We start from the raw sequence: 20,207 nt of genomic DNA, 5'->3' as shown, positions 1-20,207 counted from the left end.
CTTGAAAGCATAATGAATTCCTCCCTATTGTCTTCACAGAACATCAATGCAGATAAATAATTTATAAAACTGATAGAATAACACAGGAGATGATGAAGGGATGGTGACCAAGGTAGTCTTTAAAAATGCAGCCTTGCTTCCTTGAACATCTCCCATGACCCAACTTACTGAAGAATCCTCTTGATAAGTCAATTCAATTCTAAAAGCATTTATTAATAATCTTCTCTGATAGGTGCTACACAGTAAGTAGGAGTCCTTTATCTTCAGGAATAATAAAGCACACTGAGAAAAAGAAACAATATCTCTATAGAAAATACAGAGTTAAGAAGCAAAATGAGTGGTGAAAAAAATCAAAGAAAAATGCAATAAGAGGAAGGAGAAACTGGGAAATCTTTAGAAATGAGTAGGACCTTGGATAGATGGTAATGTATGGATATAAAAGTGGTGTGGGAGAGAGAGACAGAGAGCAAGACAGAGAGAGAGAGAGAGAGAGAGTAAACAAGCAAGCGAGCAGATGGAAAATGACTTAATGTGATGATGAAAGTCAAGTTGTCCTGGCCTTGTCCTCAGGGTGGTTTTAGTTCTTAGTTTAGATGTGTGGCCCCTTTGCAGTAAAAAATAATTGCCCAATTAGACATCATCACTTCAACCAAAGAAGACTCCAGCCAAACCAGAAAACGTAGGAACTCTTGGGTTGGACGGTACCTGGGCCAACCCTCATACAATAGGGAACGATACAAAGACAGGTGTTTTCTTTTATAGCTTAAGGAAAAGAATTCTACAAGAAAGTGTCAGCCTGGAAACAGTGTACGTTTTCCCAGGTCTACAAACAACATTTTTCACATAACTTCATCACTCAAATACTGCAGAGTGATGTGATTTATCCCCTGCAGAGAATACAATTCTAAAATAATATCAGAATTATAAGGATTATTAATGGCTAAACATTTCAACTGCCAATTATTAGAACAGGTGCAAAGGCCGCAACTGGGCATTGTCTTATATAGGGATTGCTTGATGTCACAGCCTTAATTCCTCTTCTGTGACAATTTCCTGTCTTGCCTTTTCTGCCACCTCCCTTGTTTCAACTTCAACCACTCTCTGCTCTCATCCTAACCACCTCTTATTATGCTTTCATTTTCTTCTGGTTTATAAGTACTCTCCCTCCAGTTTTCACAGTCTTTCTTATCTAACCATGAATTGATGGTATAATTTGTTAATTACTCTCTTGTGAGCTTTCTCAAGGTCTTCCATCCTCTGTCCTTTTGTGTCTACAATCCTGAATCAATCTAAACATTTAGCTTCCCCATACCTACACAGTGGGTAAGTATGACTGCAAGAAATCACAAAATTGTGTACATTGTTGCAACTACAAATATACATAGTATTAAATTTTAAATGGATCCTCATTATCCTTATTTTTGTCTTAACTTCATTTCCTGTTACCCAAGTTTGCTATAAAAAACTTAATTGCTTTTAAGTGTCTTACTGTACCTTTAGATTAATTACTTAAAAAAACTGATATCTCCTACAGGATTTAGAACAGTGAAATCATCATGTAGGAGACTCTTCAACTTAATGACTTGTGACCCCATGATTATCTATTAAGTACCTATTTTTACTTCTTTCTTCCCATCTCAGAAATTTTATTGTTTTCCATTTTTTTTCCTGAATTCTATTTGTTGATTTTGGCCTATCAATTATTTTCTATATCTTCAGCATATTTTTCTCTAGAAGCATCTTTCCTTTGGCACATTTATTTATTGATTTATTTCCAATTTCTTTTAGCTACTATATCCTCCATACTAAAAATTAAAATTATTTCCTGAAGTACACATACCAGGATTTGGGAATTGTGGATTACTGTATGATTTAGCATTCAAAAGGGACCACAGTTGAGATTAAAAGAAAGATGATAGGGGCTTTTAGCTACTATATCTTTTAGCTACTATATCCTCCATACTAAAAATTAAAATTATTTCCTGAAGTACACATACCAGGATTTGGGAATTGTGGATTTGGGAAATCCACAATTACTGTATGATTTAGCATTCAAAAGGGACCACAGTTGAGATTAAAAGAAAGATGATTGGGGCTTCCCTGGTGGCGCAGTGGTTGAGAGTCCACCTGCCGATGCAGGGGATGCGGGTTCGTGCCCCGGTCCGGGAAGATCCCACATGCCGCGGAGTGGCTAGGCCCTTGAGCCATGGCCGCTGAGCCTGCGCGTCTGGAGCTTGTGCTCCGCAACGGGAGAAGCCACAACAGTGAGAGGCCCGCGTACCGCAAAAAAAAAAAAAAAAAAAAAAAAAGATGATATTAACAAGCAAAATCAGAACTGTGTAGGGTAGAATGAGGTGTATGGCCATCAAAATAATGAACTACCTAATTCCACCTTTGTATACAAATGATTGGAGTATGAATGGATGCTTGGTCTGCCTTGGGGGGCAGGGGTAGTTTGTTCAATTATTGCAATTAGTACTAAAATAAATCCACAGTGTTACCACATTTTCAGGTAATTGTCGATTAAATTGAAGAATACATGTAGAGAGACTCATATCAACTGGCACCTAAAGATTCTGTGTACAGTAGGAAAGCTATTTGATTCATAAGAAATTAAAGTCCCATTCATTTTTGAAGAGTTTTAAAATATTCTGTTTTACAAAATTTGAGGAAATACTCTAGGATATTCTATCTGTATACTGGCATATAAAACAATGATTAGAACTGAAGAGTTAACAGCAAATTTTGTTCTTTTATCTTTCTGGATGGGTAGAAAGCAGGCAGAATATAATACAATTCCTTAATTAGTGTGCATTCCATTTCTGCTTGTTATCAAGTTTGTTTTATCATTAAATTGTCTTACAAATGTATAAGAAGTATTGTTTTACCCTTTATTTTTGGATCCCTGGACCTGATTTCAACATGCACGGGTGGAGTCCCCACACATACAATAAGCAATGCTCTGACACCAGCTGGGTGTCTTATAATTTAACACAGTTGTGACAGTATTTACTTGGAGATAGCATCAGATTCCACAGGTTAAGCATTCAGTCTTACAAGACTGCCCCCCGACCCCCACCATTTCAGCTGTTACCTGTGCTTCTGCCCAACTAGCTACAAATCAGAGGTTCCCATAAATCCTCTCCTTGGGTTCTATTAATTTGCTAGAATGGCTCACAGAACTCAGAGAAACATTTTACTAACTAGATCACTAGTTTATTATAAGAGGACATAACTCAAGAATAGCCAGATGGAAGAGATGCACAGGGCAAGGTATGGGGAAAGGACATGGAGCTTCCATGCTCTCTCTGAGTGCCACTCTCCCTAAATCTCCCCTTGTTCACCAACCTGGGAGCCCTCAGACCAGGTCTTTGTGGAGTTTTTGTGGAGGTTTCATTATATAATGATTGATTAAATCATTGGCTATGGGTAATTGATCCAACCTCCAGCTCTACCCCTGTCCCCAGAGGTCAGAAGGGTGGGGCTGAAGACTAAAAGTTCCAATCCTCTAATCACGTGGTTGACTCTTCAGCCAACCAGCCAACAGCCTTAGGTGCTTTCCAAAAGTAACCTCATTAGATAACAAAAGACACGTTTTGCTGTCATCACTTAGGAAATTATAAGGGTTTTAGAATCTCTGTGCCAGAAACAGAGATGAAGACCAAATATATATTTATTATTATAAATCACAAGGTGGCATCTGTTATACAAAATTTAATTTAGTACTGTTTATATAGGAAATCTAGTTTCTAAGGAAAAACTGCCTCTTATATTAGATTTTTTTAAAAACTGTGTACCTCACAACACTTATTCACAAAATAATTACATTCAAAACAAATGGCAGAAGAAATTATCTATTTTAAAAATTTAGTTTATTTTTTTGCCTCCAATTAATCAGTATGGTGTTTTAAAGCAAGAATTTTTATTTTGACATCACACATTAACTTTAAAATAAAAATACATATTTTCACATTAACATATATTTATGTCTTGTAGTTAGCACTGTCAATGGAAATAATGAATCAATCTATAATAGGAATAGAAAAGAGATTTTCTGAGCCAAACTGAGAATATAGCCTGGGAGGCACAGATTCAAGAAGCATTTTAATTGTGTTACACTGGAATACAAAATGAAGGAGGCTTATAAAGGCAAAACCCACAAAATTACATAAACTGTTTTTCAATAGTTAGGTTTGGAGCTGGCAAGAAGTAAGGATCCTGCAGCTATTAGTAGATATTGTTTTAAGAATAGCTGGTGATGTCCTTGAGTCTGATACAGCTCAGAAAATTCAAATTCTCAGTAATACAGGAACGTATCTGAAGCCACATCCACAATGGCCACCCAGCTCCATTTTGAATGCCTGAACCACAGTACTACATTCTGATCTATAAATGCTTTGTTTTCTTTAATGGTTAAAGCCGATGTATAATGAATGTTTAATAGGCCATGAAGAAGCTGTTTTGGTTAGCCTAAAATTTAAGTTAAATCATGTATAAGTCAGAACGACTTCCCCATACCTCAATATGGGAAAATGTCTTCCATCTGTACCAAGTTAGATCCACAATATTACCACTTTTCAGGTCGGTGTTAATTAAGTGATTAACTTGAAGAATATATATAGGGTGAAATACATATATATATATGACTATTTGAATTAATATATGTATACATGTGTTAATATTAGAATAATAACATAACAAAATGGGAACATATTATAAGAATATGTATATATATTAATATAAGAATATATGTAGGGTTACATATATTTATATGTAAATATATATAATTTAAATTTGTCCTAAAAGTAAGGATTAAAGTTGGGGTTTTTTGGGGGTTTTTTTTTGTTTTTTTTGCGGTACGCGGGCCTCTCACTACTGTGGCCTTTCCCGTTGCGGAGCACAGGCTCCGGACACTCAGGCTCAGCGGCCATGGCTCATGGGCCCAGCCGCTCCACGGCACGTGGGATCTTACCGGACTGGGGCACGAACCCGTGTCCCCTGCATCGGCAGGCAGACTCTCAACCACTGCGCCACCAGGGAGGACCCCCGATATATTATTTTTAAGTAAAGTCCATAATTTATTTATTTATGAGAGGCTTTGACTCAAGATGAAGGTTAAAATGTATGTACATTCTCAAGTGTTAACAATTGAGTGTGAACCTTATATTGTAACTTATATGGTATACAAAGGGATATGGTTTGCTATAATATTTACATAGATATTGCTAATCAAGTATCAGCAGGTAATAAATTTTGAGTAATTTTTAGTAATGGTATTAGTAATTGAGTAGACATAAATGGAGATAGATCAGATAAATTGTGGTTATGGAACAATTATTAACTTGATCTGTTTGTATTTGGCTCTGATGTTTTTATAACTTCAGAATTTTTTAAAAAGTCATACAACACATTCCCATTGCAATAGTTGAGATGCAATTATGTAGCATAATATATTCCAGATTGCATCCCTCAGAAAATATGTAGATAGGTGTTATGGGTTAGATTATGCACCCCACCCCCCAAATATATGCTGAAGTCCTAATCCCCGGTACCTCAGAATGTGACCATGTTTCCAAACTTTATTACTTTATCAAAGTAATCTAGCTGAAATGAGGGCATTATGCTAGGCCATAATCCAGTATGACCAAAAGGGGTATTTTGAACATGTGAAGATGGAGACAGAGATTAGAATTATGCTGCCACAAACTAAGGAATGTCTGGGGCTAATAAAAGCTGGAAGAGGCTAGAAAATATCTTTTTTCTATAGGTTTCAGAGGAAGCATGTCCCTGCCAATACCTTGATTTCAGATTTGTAGTCTACAGAACTGTAAGATAATAAATTTCTATTGCTCTAAGACATCCAGTTATGGTACTTTGCTACGGCAGCCCTAGGAAACTAATACAATAGATACTGAGGTGAGAAAATAATTTCATGGTCAAAGCAAAGTGAGAAACGTGCTTTTACAAACAACTAGACAGAATTTAAGAATATCTCAGTGACTTCACTGTATCAACCCTTATTTTGATGTTCCTAGAGTGAAACTATTGAATAAAATATTTCTAAAAATATTTGTTAATGATATAGAACTTTTTCCGCATTGGTCATGTCACATAACTACTGTTCTATGGAACAGAATTTGTGGAAAGCAAACACATAGTGTTTACATTTAAATAATCACTATAATACTTAGAAAACTCAAAGAACATCATTTTCCCTCAGGTTGAATCAGTGAACCTTTTGTGCTTCATTCTTTAGCCTTAATATATGTTTCCATTAGAAGTTCTCTGAACGCCAGTTGTGCACTTGAGAGTAAATCTCAGCCTGAGAAATTTTTGTTGGAAGCGGAGTTTACAAAACCAGATGCTCAGATTGGCAAGAACATCTGTAAGAATATAATACCACATTAGTTTCAAGAATCCACCTGCCAGGTAAACATAAAGCAACACCAAATGTAACAATTCAGATATTCGGTTGGGCAAGATTCCTACTGAACATGTTCTCCTTGAATTTTTCATGGAATAAGCAAAATGGCCAAAATTATATATTTTAAACACTGATAATTAGAAGAAAAATCCCCTAAGACAGTTATATAATTATGACCTCATAATTTGTTGAAATATAATGGGTATTATTAGACATTCATATTTATGCAGATACCCTATGTTTATTTTGTCCTTCTTTTTTTTTTTTTTTTTGCGGTACACGGGCCTCTCACCGCTGTGGCCTCTCCCGCCGCGGAGCACAGGCTCCGGACGCGCAGGCCCAGCGGCCACGGCTCACGGGCCCAGCCGCTCCACGGCACGCGGGATCCTCCCAGACCGGGGCACGAACCCGCGTCCCCTGCATCGGCAGGCGGACTCTCAACCACTGCACTACCAGGGAAGCCCATATTTTGTCCTTTTAATTACTTGCTGTGTCAGAGAATATTACTTCTTTATCAAACCCATTTCTTCTTCTAACTGGCCATTTCCTCTTCTAATGTGGCCATCAGACTGAATGCTAGCCCATGGAATGTGAATAAAAGCGTTGTAAACCAATTCAAGGTTTAGTCCTTTAAAATGTACCCAGAATGTTCCCAGAATGAGCGCAGTTCCCCAGATAATCTTGGAAAATGCATGTGAAAATGGTTGATTCACACTATAGAAGGAGTCAGAATCCTTAAATCGTCGTTTGGAGAAGAATTACTGACTTTGAACATGTTTATCAAACTTAAGCAAAGTTTAGCTACTGACAGTTCAGGTATATCTGTTATAGTAGCTGGTATTACCTTAACGAAAACCCCTGTCATTTTTTGTGTGTGACATACTGAGACCTGTTTACAATTTTGATATTTGTTTCTAAATTCAAAGTTTTTTTCAGTTAATTCAGTAATTTTTTTTAACTTTTTTTTTTTTTTTTTTAACTTTTGGCCACACTGCACGGCATTGAGATATTAGTTCCCTGACCAGGGAACCCACACCTCCTGCAGTGAAGCATGGAGTCTTAACCACTGACTGCCAGGGAAGTCCCAATTCAGTGATATTTATTGAGCACTTACAATGTACCAGATAAATCCTTGCAGATAAAGGAATTAAAAAAAAATGAAAAACAGACAACCAAAGTATTCCTGAAGTTTCCATTCACTGGAGGTAAGCAAGGCTGCTGTGGAGATAGAGCAGGTAAATAAATATATAACTACATAGTAAATCAGTACTATATAAAATATAGTAAAATAATAAAATAGGGTACCATGGTAGCAACAAGGTTGGAAGGAACTATAACTGTTTTAAACAGATTGGTCATGGAAATCTAATTAAAAATATGGGAGAGAGAGGAAACTGTTTGGATATCTGGAGAAAACATTTTATAAGATATTAAATACCAGGGGCAAAATTCCTAAGGAGAAGGCAAACCTGATGTTCAGGATAAGCAAAGATAGACATAGATATGAAACAGAGTAAGTGACAGGGCTCGTAATTAAGAAGCAACAGGAAAGCAATAAGGACAAGACACCCCAGGAACCTATAGGCCATTTTAAGTTAAGGACAGTGGCTTTTACTCTAAGGAAAATGGGAAACCATTAGAATGTTTTGAGAAAGAAACTTCATGTATATCTAATATTTTACAATATTACTCTGGCAGCTTTGTAGAAACTAGGCCAAAAAGATAAGAGTATAAGAAAGGAGGCAAGTTATATGAATCTAATGAAATATTCAAGCAGAAGATGATCATGGTCATCATGGTCTTAACAGTAATTTAATGGTCCAATTCTGGATGTATTTGAAGGTAGAGATAATGGGATTTTCTAATAGTCTAGATATGGTGTATAATAGAAAAAGAAAGAGCCAAATATGACTCCAGAAAGTGGCCTGGGTAACTGGCAGAATACAGTTGCCATTTACTATGTGGATCAAACTGAGGGAAAATCAAGTCTGATAGGGGAGGATTGGGAGTATCATTTTGGACCTGTTAGTTTTGTGTCATCTATAAGACATTCAAGTGATATAGCAGAAGGCATTTGGAATTATGAAATTAGTGTTCAGGGGAGAAGTTGGGGATAGAGATTTACATTTGCAAGACAGCTCATAGAGGTATTTAAAAACATGAGATCGAGGTGTAAGCAGTAAGTTAAGTGCAAAATCAGATTACTATGTAACAGCATACCTGGCATATTTGACACCCAGAGTGTATAATTTTATTTTAAGACTTTAATTTTTCAAAGAGATTTTGGTTTACAACAAAAATGAGAAGATGGTACAGAGATTTTCCTTAACCCCCACACATGCATAGCCTCCCCCAGTATCAGTATCACTTACCAGAACAGTACAGTTGTTACAATTGATGAACCTACATTGACATATCACCCATAGTCCATGGTTCACCTGACTATGGGGTTGGTTAGGGTTGATTTTGTACATTATATGGGTTTGGAAAAATGTATAATGTCATATATCCATCATTAATATCATACAGAGTATTTTCACTGACCTAAAATTTATGCTGTGCCTCTTCATCTCTCCCCCATGCACCGCCCCCCCCGGCAACCAATGACCTTTTTATTGCCTCCATAGTTTGCCTTTTCCAGAATGTTATATAGCTGGAATCAAAATATGTAGCCTTCACAGATTAGCTTCTTTCACTTAATAGTATTTATTTAAGGTTCCTCCATGTCTTTTTGTGACTTGATAACTCATTTCTTGTTAGCACTGAATAATATCCCATTGTCTGGATATGCCACAGTTTATTTAACCATTCACTTACTAAAGGACATCTTGGTTGCTTCCAGGGTTTGGCAATTATGAATAAAGCTGCTATACATATCTGTGTTCAGGTTTTTGTATAGACCTAAGTTTGCAAATCCATTGGCTAAATACCAAGGGGTGTGATTTGCTGAATCATTTGGTAAAAATATGTTTAGTTTTGTAACAAATCGTCAAACTGTCTTCTCAAGTAGCTGTAACACTTTGCATTCCCACCAGCAATAAATGAGAGTTCCTTTTGCGCTACATCCATACCACCATTTGATGTTGTCAGTGTTCTGGGTTCTGGCCGTTCCAGTAGGTGTGTAGTGGTACTTCACTGTTGTTGTAATTTACATTTCCATGGTGACGTATGATGTGGACCATCTCTTCATATGCTTAATAGCCATCTGTACATCTTTTTTGATGAGGTGTCTGTTAAAGGTCTTTGGCCCATTTTTAAATGGAGTTGTTTGTTTCAATATTATGAGTTTTTTAGTTCTTTGTATATTTTCTATAGTAGTCCTTGATCAGAAGTGTATTTTGCAAATATTTTCTCTCAGTCTGTGGCTCATCTTCGACTTCTCTTGACATGGTCTTTGACATAGCAGAAGTTTTTAACTTTAATGAAGCCCAGCTTATCAATTTCTTTCATGGACTGTGCCTTTGGTTTTATATCTAAGAAGCTATCACCATACCCATGGTCATGTTGATTTTTCTCATATGTTGTTTTCTAGAAGTTTCATGGTTTTGCATTTTACATTTATGTCTAAGATCCATTTTGAGTTAATTTTTGTGAAGGGTGTTAGGTCTGTTTCTAGAGTCATGTTTTGCAAGTAGATGTACCATTGTTCCAGCATCATTTGTTGAAGAGACTGTCTTTGCTCCATTGCATTGCTTTTGGTCCTTTGCCAAATATCAAATTGACTATATTTATGGGAGTCTATTTCTGAGTTCTCTATATTGTTCCATTGATCTGTTTGTCTTTTCTCAGTGTTAACACACTGTCTTGATTATTGTAGCTTTATAGTAATTTTTTAAGACAGGTAATATCAGTCCACCAACTTTATTCTTTTCCTCAATATCATGTTGGCTATTCTTGGGTCTTTTGTCTCTCCATGTAAACTATAGCATAGGTTTGTCCATGTCCATAAAAAAACTTGTTGGAATTTTGTTTGGGATTGCATAGAAACTGTAGATCAAGTTAAGAATTGACATCTTGACAATATTGAGTCTTCCTATTAATGAACATGGAATAGCTCTTTATTATTTTTTATTTGATTTTGTACATCAGAATTTTGTAGTTTTCCTCATATAGCTCTTGCACATAGTTTGTTAGATATATACCTAATTATTTCATTTTGGAGGATACTAATATAAATGGTATTGTGTTTTAAATTTCAAATTCCACTTGTTCAATGTTGGTATATAGGAAAAAAATTGACTTTCGTACACTAACCTTGTATTCTGTAACCTTGGTGTAATCACTTGTTAGTCCCAAGAGTCATAGAGGAACCCATACAATATTTTTAAATTTATCTCTAGGAGTTTGACCAGGTTCCCATGGTAAATATCAAAGGAAAATCTCCTTGGGCTTCCAGCAGAGAGAGGGAAAGGAACCATTTTGAAATAATCCAGAGCACCTTGTCCTTCTTAACAAGGTCTGCCCTCAGAGGGAGCTACTTAACCAGAGCCTAACCTGCTGTAGCAAAGCCTAACTGACTTGGGCTAGAAAAGAAGATTTCAAATCAAGAATCTAAGTCTCCACCATAGGAAATTAGAAAAAAGAGGAGCAAATTAAACCCAATGTAAGCAATAAATAAATACATAAAAATTAGAGCAGAAATCAATGAAATTTGAAACAGAAAATTAATAGAGAAAATCAACAAAATCAAAAGCTAATTCTTTGGAAAGTTCAATAAAATCAATAACATACTAGGCAGGCTAACTAAGAAAAAAAGACAGGGAACACAAATTACTAATATGAGAAATTAAAGAGAGGACATCATTACAGATCCCATGGAAATTAAAAAGATAATCAGGAATACTATGAACAACTACATGCCCCAAAATTTGCTAACCTAAATGTAATGGACCAGTTCCTTGAAAGACACGTGCTACCAAAACTCACCCCAGAATTAGAGAATCTGAATAGGCCTATATGTATTTTAATAAATTAATAATTAATACTTTCCAAAAGAAAAAAAAACAAAGCCAAATAAGTTCACTGTTGAATTCTAACCAAACATTTAAAAAAGAAGTTATATCAATTCTCTACAATCTCTGTCAGAGGATAAAAGCAGAGAGAATACTTTCTAACTCATTCTATATGGCTACCAGTACACTAAAACCAAACCAGACAAAGATACTACAAGAAAACTGCAGACTAGTATCCTTCATGAACATAAATGTAAAACTCCTCAGCAATAAATTAATAAATGGAATCCAAAAATGTATGACAAGAATTATGCACCATGAACCAGTGGGACTTATCTCAGGTATGTAAGGTTGGTTCAACATTCAAAAGTCAATTAATGGGAGGTGCCCAGTGCAGCCATCTTGAATTGAGGTGCCCCAAGCAGCTCTTCAACACAGGATCCATGGAGTTGGGATGTCAATGTGGTGGTTCTGCACTGTGAACTCTAGTCTGACGTGTTAGGTATAAGGCCTCTGCACATGGCTCCCTAGAGGTACCCAGTGTTCTGCCTATGCCTCTGAATGGTCTCAAGCTCAGCATTGCATCTCCTCATTCAGTTGTCTCACTATCCCCTTTGGTGTTCACGTGCACTTGTGGATTCTTTGGAGACACCTCATAGCTGCCGTATGGATGACAGGCTCTTGGTGCTCCAGCCAGGCATCAGGCTTGTGCCTCTGGGGTGGAAGAGCCAAGTTCAGGACATTGGTCCACAAGAGAACTCCCGCTCCACATAATATGAAATGGTGAAAGCTCTGCCAGAGATCTGCATCTCAACGCTGAGACCCAGCTCCCCTCAACGACCAGCAAGCTACAATGCTGGACACCCTATGCCAAACAACTAGCAAGACAGGAACACAACCCAACCCATTAGCAGAGAGGCTGCCTAAGATCATAATAAGGTTGCAGACACCCAAAAACACACCACCAGATGTGGACCTGCCCACCAGAAAGACAAGACCCAGTCTCATGCACCAGAGCACAGGCACTAGTCCCCTCCACCAGGAAGCCAACACAACCCACTGAACCAAACTTAGCCAATGGGAACAGACACCACAAACAATGGAAACAATGAATCTGCAGCCTGCGAAAAGGAGACCCCAAACACAGTAAGTTAAGAAAAATGAGAAGACAGAGAAACACACAGCAGATGAAGGAGCAAGGCAAAAGCCCACCACACCTAACAAATGAAGAGGAAAAAGGCAGTCTACCTGAAAAAGAATTCAGAATAATGATAGTAAAGATGATCCAAAATCTTGGAAATAGAATGGAGAAAATACAAGAAACGTTTAACAAGGACCTAGAAGAACTAAAGAGCAAACAAACAGTGATGAACAACACAATAAATGAAATTAAACATTCTCTAGAAGGGATCAAGTAGAATAACTGAGGCAGAAGAATGGATAAGTGACCTGGAAGATAAAATAGTGGAAATAGCTACTGCAGAGCAGAATAAAGAAAAAAGAATAAAAAGAATTGAGGACAGTCTCAGAGACCTCTGGGACAACATTAAACACACCAACATTCGAATTATAAGGGTCCCAGAAGAAGAAGAGAAAAAGAAAGGGACTGAGAAAACATTCGAAGAGATTATAGTTGAAAACTTGCCTAATATGTGAAAGGAAATAGTCAATCAAGTCCAGGAAGCACAGAGAGTCCCATACAGGATAAATCCAAGGAGAAACACACCAAGACACATATTAATCAAACTATCAAAAAATAGATACAGGGCTTCCCTGGTGGCGCAGTGCTTGAGGGTCTGCCTGCCAATGCAGGGGACACGGGTTCGTGCCCCAGTCCGGGAAGATACCACATGCTGCAGAGTGGCTGGGCCCACAAACCATGGCTGCTGAGCCTGCGTGTCCAGAGCCTGTGCTCCGCAATGGGAGAGGCCACAACAGTGAGAGGCCTGCATATCAAAAAAAAAAACAAAAAAATAGATACAAAGGAAAAATATTAAAAGCAGCAAGGGGAAAACAGAAAGTAACATACAAGGGAATCCCCATAAGGTTAACAGCTGATTTTTCAGCAGAAACTCTGCAACCCAGAAGGGAGTGGCAGGACATATGTAAAGTGATGAAAGGGAAAAACCTACAACCAAAATTACTCTACCCAGCAAGGATCTCATTCAGATTTGATGGGGAAATTAAAAGCTTTACAAACAAGCAAAACCTAAGAGAATTTAGCACCACCAAACCAGCTTTACAACAAATGCTAAAGGAACTTCTCTAGGCAGGAAACACAAGAGAAGGAAAAGACCTACGAAAGCAAACCCAAAACAATTAAGAAAATGGTATGAAGAACATACATATTGATAATTACCTTAAATATAAATGGATTAAGTGCTCAAACCAAAAGACATAGACTGGCTGAATGGATACAAAAACAAGACCCATATATATGCTGTCCACAAGAAACCCACTTCAGACCTAGGGACACATACAGACAGAAAGTGAGGGGATGGAAAAAGATACTACATGCAAATGGAAATCAGAAGGAAGCTGGAGTAGCAATTCTCATATCAGACAAAATAGACTTTAAAACAAAGACTATTACAAGAGACAAAGAAGGACACTACATAATGATCAAGGGATCAATCCAAGAAGAAGATATAACAATTGTAAATATTTCTGCACCCAATATAGGGGCACCTCAATACATAAGGCAAATACTAACAGCCATAAAAGGGGAAATTGACAGTAATACAACCATAGTAAGAGACTTTAACACCCAACTTTCACGATTGGACGGATGATCCAAAATGAAAATAAATAAGGAAACAGAAGCTTTAAATGATATATTAAACAAGATGGACTTAATTGATATTTATAGGACATTCCATCCAAAAACAACAGAATATACTTTCTTCTCAAGTGCTCATAGAACATTCTCCAGGATAGATCATATCTTGGGTCACAAATCAAACCTTGGTAAATTTAAGAAAATTGAAACCATATCAAGTATCTTTTCTGACCACAAGGCTATGAGCTAGATATCAATTACAGGAAAAATATCTGTAAAAAATACAAACACATGGAGGCTAAACAGTACACTACTTAATAACCAAAAGATCACTGAAGAAATCACAGAGGAAATCAAAAAATACCTAGAAACAAATGACAATGAAAACACAACGACGCAAAACCTATGGGACGCAGCAAAAGCAGTTCAAAGAGGGAAGTTTATAGCAATACAATCCTACATTAAGAAACAAGAAACATCTCAAATAAACAACCTAACATTACACCTAAAGCAATTAGAGAAAGAGGAACAAAAAAAACCCCAAAGTTAGCAGAAGGAAAGAAATCATAAAGATCAGATCAGAAATAAATGAAAAACAAATGAAGGAAATGATAGCAAAGATCAATAAAACTAAAAGCTGGTTCTTTGAGAAGATAAACAAATTTGATAAACAATTAGCCAGACTCATCAAGAAAAAAAAGGAGAAGACTCACATCAATAGAATTATAAATGAAAAAGGATGAGTAACAACGAACACTGCAGAAATACAAAGGATCATGAGAGATTACTACAAGCAACTCTATGCCAATAAAATGGACAACCTGGAAGAAATGGACAAATTCTTAGAAATGCACAACCTGCCAAGACTGAACCAGGAAGAAACAGAAAATATGAACAGACCAATCACAAGCACTGAAATTGAAACTCTGATTTAAAATCTTCCAACAAACAGAAACACAGGTCCAGATGGCTTCACAGGTGAATTCTATCAAACATTTAGAGAAGAGCTAACACCTATCCTTCTCAAACTCTTCCAAAATATAGAAGAGGGAGGAACACTCCCAAACTCATTCTACGAGGCCACCTTCACCATCACCCTGATACCAAACCCAGACAAAGATGTCACAAAAAAACAAAACTACAGACCAATATCACTGATGAACATAGATGCAAAAATCCTCAACAAAATACTAGCAAACAGAATCCAACAGCACATTAAATGAATCATACCATGATCAAGTGGGTTTATCGCAGGAATGCAAGGATTTTTCAATACACGCAAATCAATCAATGTGATACACCATATTAACAAATTGAAGAATAAAAACCATATGATCATCTCAATAGATGCAGAAAAAGCTTTGGACAAAATTCAACACCCATTTATGAAAAATACTCTCCATAAAGTAGGCATAGAAGTAACTTACCTCAACATAATAAAGGCCATATATGACCAACCCACAGCCAACATAGTCCTCAATGGTGAAAAATTGAAACCATTTCCTCTAAGATCAGGAACAAGACAAGGTTGCCCACTCACGCCACTGTTATTCACATACTTTTGGAAGTTTTAGCCACAGCAATCAGAGAAGGGAAAGAAATAAAAGCAATACAAATCAGAAAAGAAGAAGTAAAGCTGTCACTGTTTGCAGATGACATGATACTATACCTAGAGAACCCTAAAGATGCTACCAGAAAACTACTAGAGCTAATCAATGAATTTGGCAAAGTAGCATGATTCAAAATTAATGCACAGAAATCTTTTGCATTCCTATACTCTAATGATGAAAAATCTGAAAGTGAAATTAAGATAACACTCCCATTTACCACTGCAACACAAAGAATAAAATATCTAGGAATAAATCTACCTGAGGAGACAAAATCCTATATGCAGAAAATTATAAAACACTGATGAAAGAAATTAAAGATGATACAAATAGCTGGAAAGATATACCATGTTCTTGGATTGGAAGAATCAAGATTGTGAAAATGACTATACGGCCCAAAGCAATCTACAGATTCAATGCAATCCCTATCAAACTACCAATCGCATTTTTCACAGAACTACAACAAAAAATTTCACAGTTTGTATGGAAACATAAAAGACCCCAAATAGCCAAAACAATCTTGAGAAAGAAAAACGGAGCTGGAGGAATCAGGCTCCCAGACTTCAGACTATACTACAGAGCTACAGTAATCAAGACAGTATGGTTCTGGCACAAAAACAGAAATACAGATGAATGGAACAGGATAGAAAGCCCAGAGATAAACCCATGCACATATCGTCACCTTATCTTTGATAAAGGAGAAAAGAGTATAAAATGGAGAAAAGACAGCCTCTTTAATAAGTGTTGCTGGGAAAACTGGACAGCTACATGTAAAAGAATGAAATTAGAACACTCCCTAACTCCATACACAAAAATAAACTCAAAATGGATTAAAGACCTAAATGTAAGGCCAGACACTATCAAACTCTTAGAGGAAAACATAGTCAGAACACTCTATGACATAAATCATAGCAAGATCCTTTTTGACCCAGCTTCTAAAGAAATGGTAATAAAAACAAACATAAAAAAATGGGACCTAATGAAACTTAAAAGCTTTTGCACAGCAAAGGAAATCATAAACAAGATGAAAAGACAACCCTCAGCATGGGAGAAAATATTTGCAAATTAAGGCAACTGACAAAGCATTAATCTCCAAAATTTACAAGCAGCTCATGCAGCTCAATATCAAAAAAACAAATAACCCAATCCAAAAATGTGCAGAAGATCTAAATAGACATTTCTCTAAGAACATATACAGATTGCCAACAAACACATGAAATAATGCTCAACATCATTAATCATTAGAGAAATGCAAATCAATACTACAATGCAATATCATCTCACACTGATCAGAATGGCCATCATCAAAAAATCTACAAACAGGGCTTCCCTGGTGGCGCAGTGGTTGAGAGTCCGCCTGCCGATGCAGGGGATACAGGTTCGTGCCCCAGTCCGGGAGGATCCCACATGCCGTGGAGCGGCTGGGCCCGTAAGCCATGGCCTCTGAGCCTGCACGTCCGGAGCCTGTGCTCTGCAATGGGAGAGGCCACAGCAGTGAGAGGCCCGCGTACTGCAAAAAAAAAAAAAAAATCTACAAACAATAAATTCTGGAGAGGGTATGGAGAAAAGGGAAACCTCATACACTGTTGGTGGGAATGTAAATTGATACAGCCATTATGGAGAACAGTATGGAGGTTCCTTAAAAAACTAAAAATAGAACTACCATACGACCCAGCAATCCCACTACTGGGCGTATACCCTGAGAAAAACATATTTCAAAAAGAGTCATGTACCACATTATTCATTGCAGCTCTATTTGCAGTAGCCAGGACATGGAAGCAACCTAAGTGTCCATCGACAGATGAATGGATAAAGAAGATTTGGCATATATATACAATGGAATATTACTCAGCCATAAAAAGAAACGAAATTGAGTTATTTGTTGTGAGGTGGATGGACCTAGAGTGTGTCATACAGAGTGAAGTATGTCAGAAAGAGAAAAACAATACTGTATGCTAACACACATATATGGAATCTAAAGAAAAAAAAAGTCATGAAGAACCTAGGGGCAAGACGGGAATAAAGACACAGACCTACTAGAGAATGGACTTGAGGACACGGGGACGGGGACAGGTGAGCTGGGACAAAGTGAGAGTGGTAGTGTATATATGGACATATATACATTATCCAATGTAAAATCGATAGCTAGTGGGAAGCAGTCACATAGCACCGGGTGATCAGCTCGGTGCTTTGTGACCACAAGGGTGTGATAGGGAGGGTGGGAGGAGGGAGACACAAGAGGGAGGAGATTTGGGGGTATGTGTATATGTATAACTGATTTACTTTGTTATAAAACAGGAACTAACACACCATTGTAAAGCAATTATACTCCAATAAAAATGTTTTTTTAAAAGTCAATTAATGTAATCCATTACATCAATAGGCTCAAAGGGAAAAAATCTTATGGTCATATTATAAGTGAATAAGAAGCATTTGATAAAATCCAACACCCATTCATGATAAAAATCCAGGAAACTAGGAATAGAGGACAACTTTCTTAACTTGGTAAAGACCATCTACAAGATACCTACATTATACCTACAAGTTAACATGAAACTTGATGAAAAACCTGAAACTTTCCCACTAAGATCAGGTACAAGGCAAGGACGTCCCCTCTCACCATTCCTTTTCAACATCATACTGAGAGTTTTGGTAATGCAGTAAGGCAAGAAAATGACATAAAGGGCATATGCAAATCAGGAAGGAAGACATAAAACTGTCTTTGTATGCAGATGACATGACATGTCCTCCAGGGAGAGGACAGTCGTCTATAAGCCAACGAGAGAGGCCTGGAACAGATCTTTCCCTCAAAGCCCTCTGAAAGAGCCAACCCTGCTGACATTTGATTTTGAACTTCTAGAGATAATAAATTTTTGTTGTTTGAGTAGTCAGTTTCAATAAAAAGTAGAACATAATAATAATTTTATACTACAACTAATGAAATGAATTCATAATTTTAATAACATTTTTTGAAAAAAGGGAAGACATATTGGTCTGTCACAGTAATTCATAATAATACTGCAGTTTTCTTAATTCATTTTTATTTTAAAAACAAATAATTAAAGTAAGACTAAATTCCAGTTAATTCCAATTTTAAAGATATTATTCAAATTCAGTAGACTATTTCCCTTATTACCTAAAGATCACATAGAGCAAACAAAAACATTACACACTGAAGTTTCCTAGCTATCTCATTGTTTTAAATTCTATGCACAAATTAAAAATCCCAGCGTAATATAGAATAGTAGAATTGAAGTAATTCATGGTCTTTTTCCTCACCTTTACAGTCACTGGTGCATCACTCCTATTTGAATCTATTGTTTAAAGGCAGGGTCCACATGGGTTGGAGATACACACCACACTGGAAAAGAGCTCAAACAATTCTGAATCATCACAAGCTCATTCTGAGAAGGAAGGCTTGTAACTTAGTCTGTGTGAGTGAAAGACAGAAAAGGTGCTAACTTGAAGATTAAATATAAATTATTAAAATTCTACAGGAACTATAGCAATTCTTAAACATAGGCGTAACAAAATGCCTTTTTTTTTTCAGTAAGGAGTGTTGCTCATGAATTGTGACAGTAAAAACAGAACATTTTAGTAAGTTGTGTTATTATTTTTAACTTCTCTATGGACTATGCATAATCTTTCTCACTGCACCTAGGCAAATACATCCCTCTTGGAAACTAGAGATGTGGTGTTATAAAAGTCAAATGAAAAGATTTTTTTAATGAGGAGGTAATAATCAACTGAGTTAAATTCCGCTGATGTTTAATTATAATAAACACTGAGCTGAGCACTGAGAATTAGCCTCTGTAATTGCCAAAATGGAGGTCACGGGTGACCTTGACTAGAGCAGTTCAGTGGTGTGGGGAAAACATTGACCAGAGAAGGTTCTAGGGAGTATGAAGAAAAGGAATTGAATTTGTGAGCACAGACAACTACTGAGGGGTTCTTGCTCTAAGGGAGAGAAAAGAAATGAATTAACAGCAGGAGAGGATATACAATGGAAAAATACTTATAGAGATAGAAGGGATAGCATATTTCCATGCTCAGGGGAAATCATTCAGCAAGAGGGGTAAAAAAGAGAGGAGTGAAGATTATAGGAGATGATAGAAAAAGAGAGTAAAATTATTGATCAAATAGATCAAGTGATGGATTTATAGGCCAATTGGATGGGTTAGCAGAGTTGGATTTAACTCATGGGCTTTTGCCAAGAGAGGTAATTGGATAAAGGATGCAAGGGGTTTCAGGTTGTGGTCTTGAAAAGACAGAACAGAGGACATAAGGCAGTGAGAGACAGTAAAAAAGTGGTAAAATCCATGAATAAATAAATAGTATATAACATTACCCTTGTTTAAATATTTTTATATAATTGAAGAGTTAAGGAGTGGAGGTAAATCTCTCTAAAACTTAGAGGGCATATTATTTATATGGAAATAAAAATA

Source organism: Delphinapterus leucas, chromosome 1 (genome assembly GCF_059928025.1).
Source record: "Delphinapterus leucas isolate spDelLeu-1000000601 "Yukka" chromosome 1, BTC_Dleu_Yukka2, whole genome shotgun sequence".
In the NCBI taxonomy this organism is placed as follows: Eukaryota; Metazoa; Chordata; class Mammalia; order Artiodactyla; family Monodontidae; genus Delphinapterus; species Delphinapterus leucas.
The sequence above is the reverse complement of the archived record's forward strand: the minus strand, read 5'-3'. Positions refer to the sequence as shown.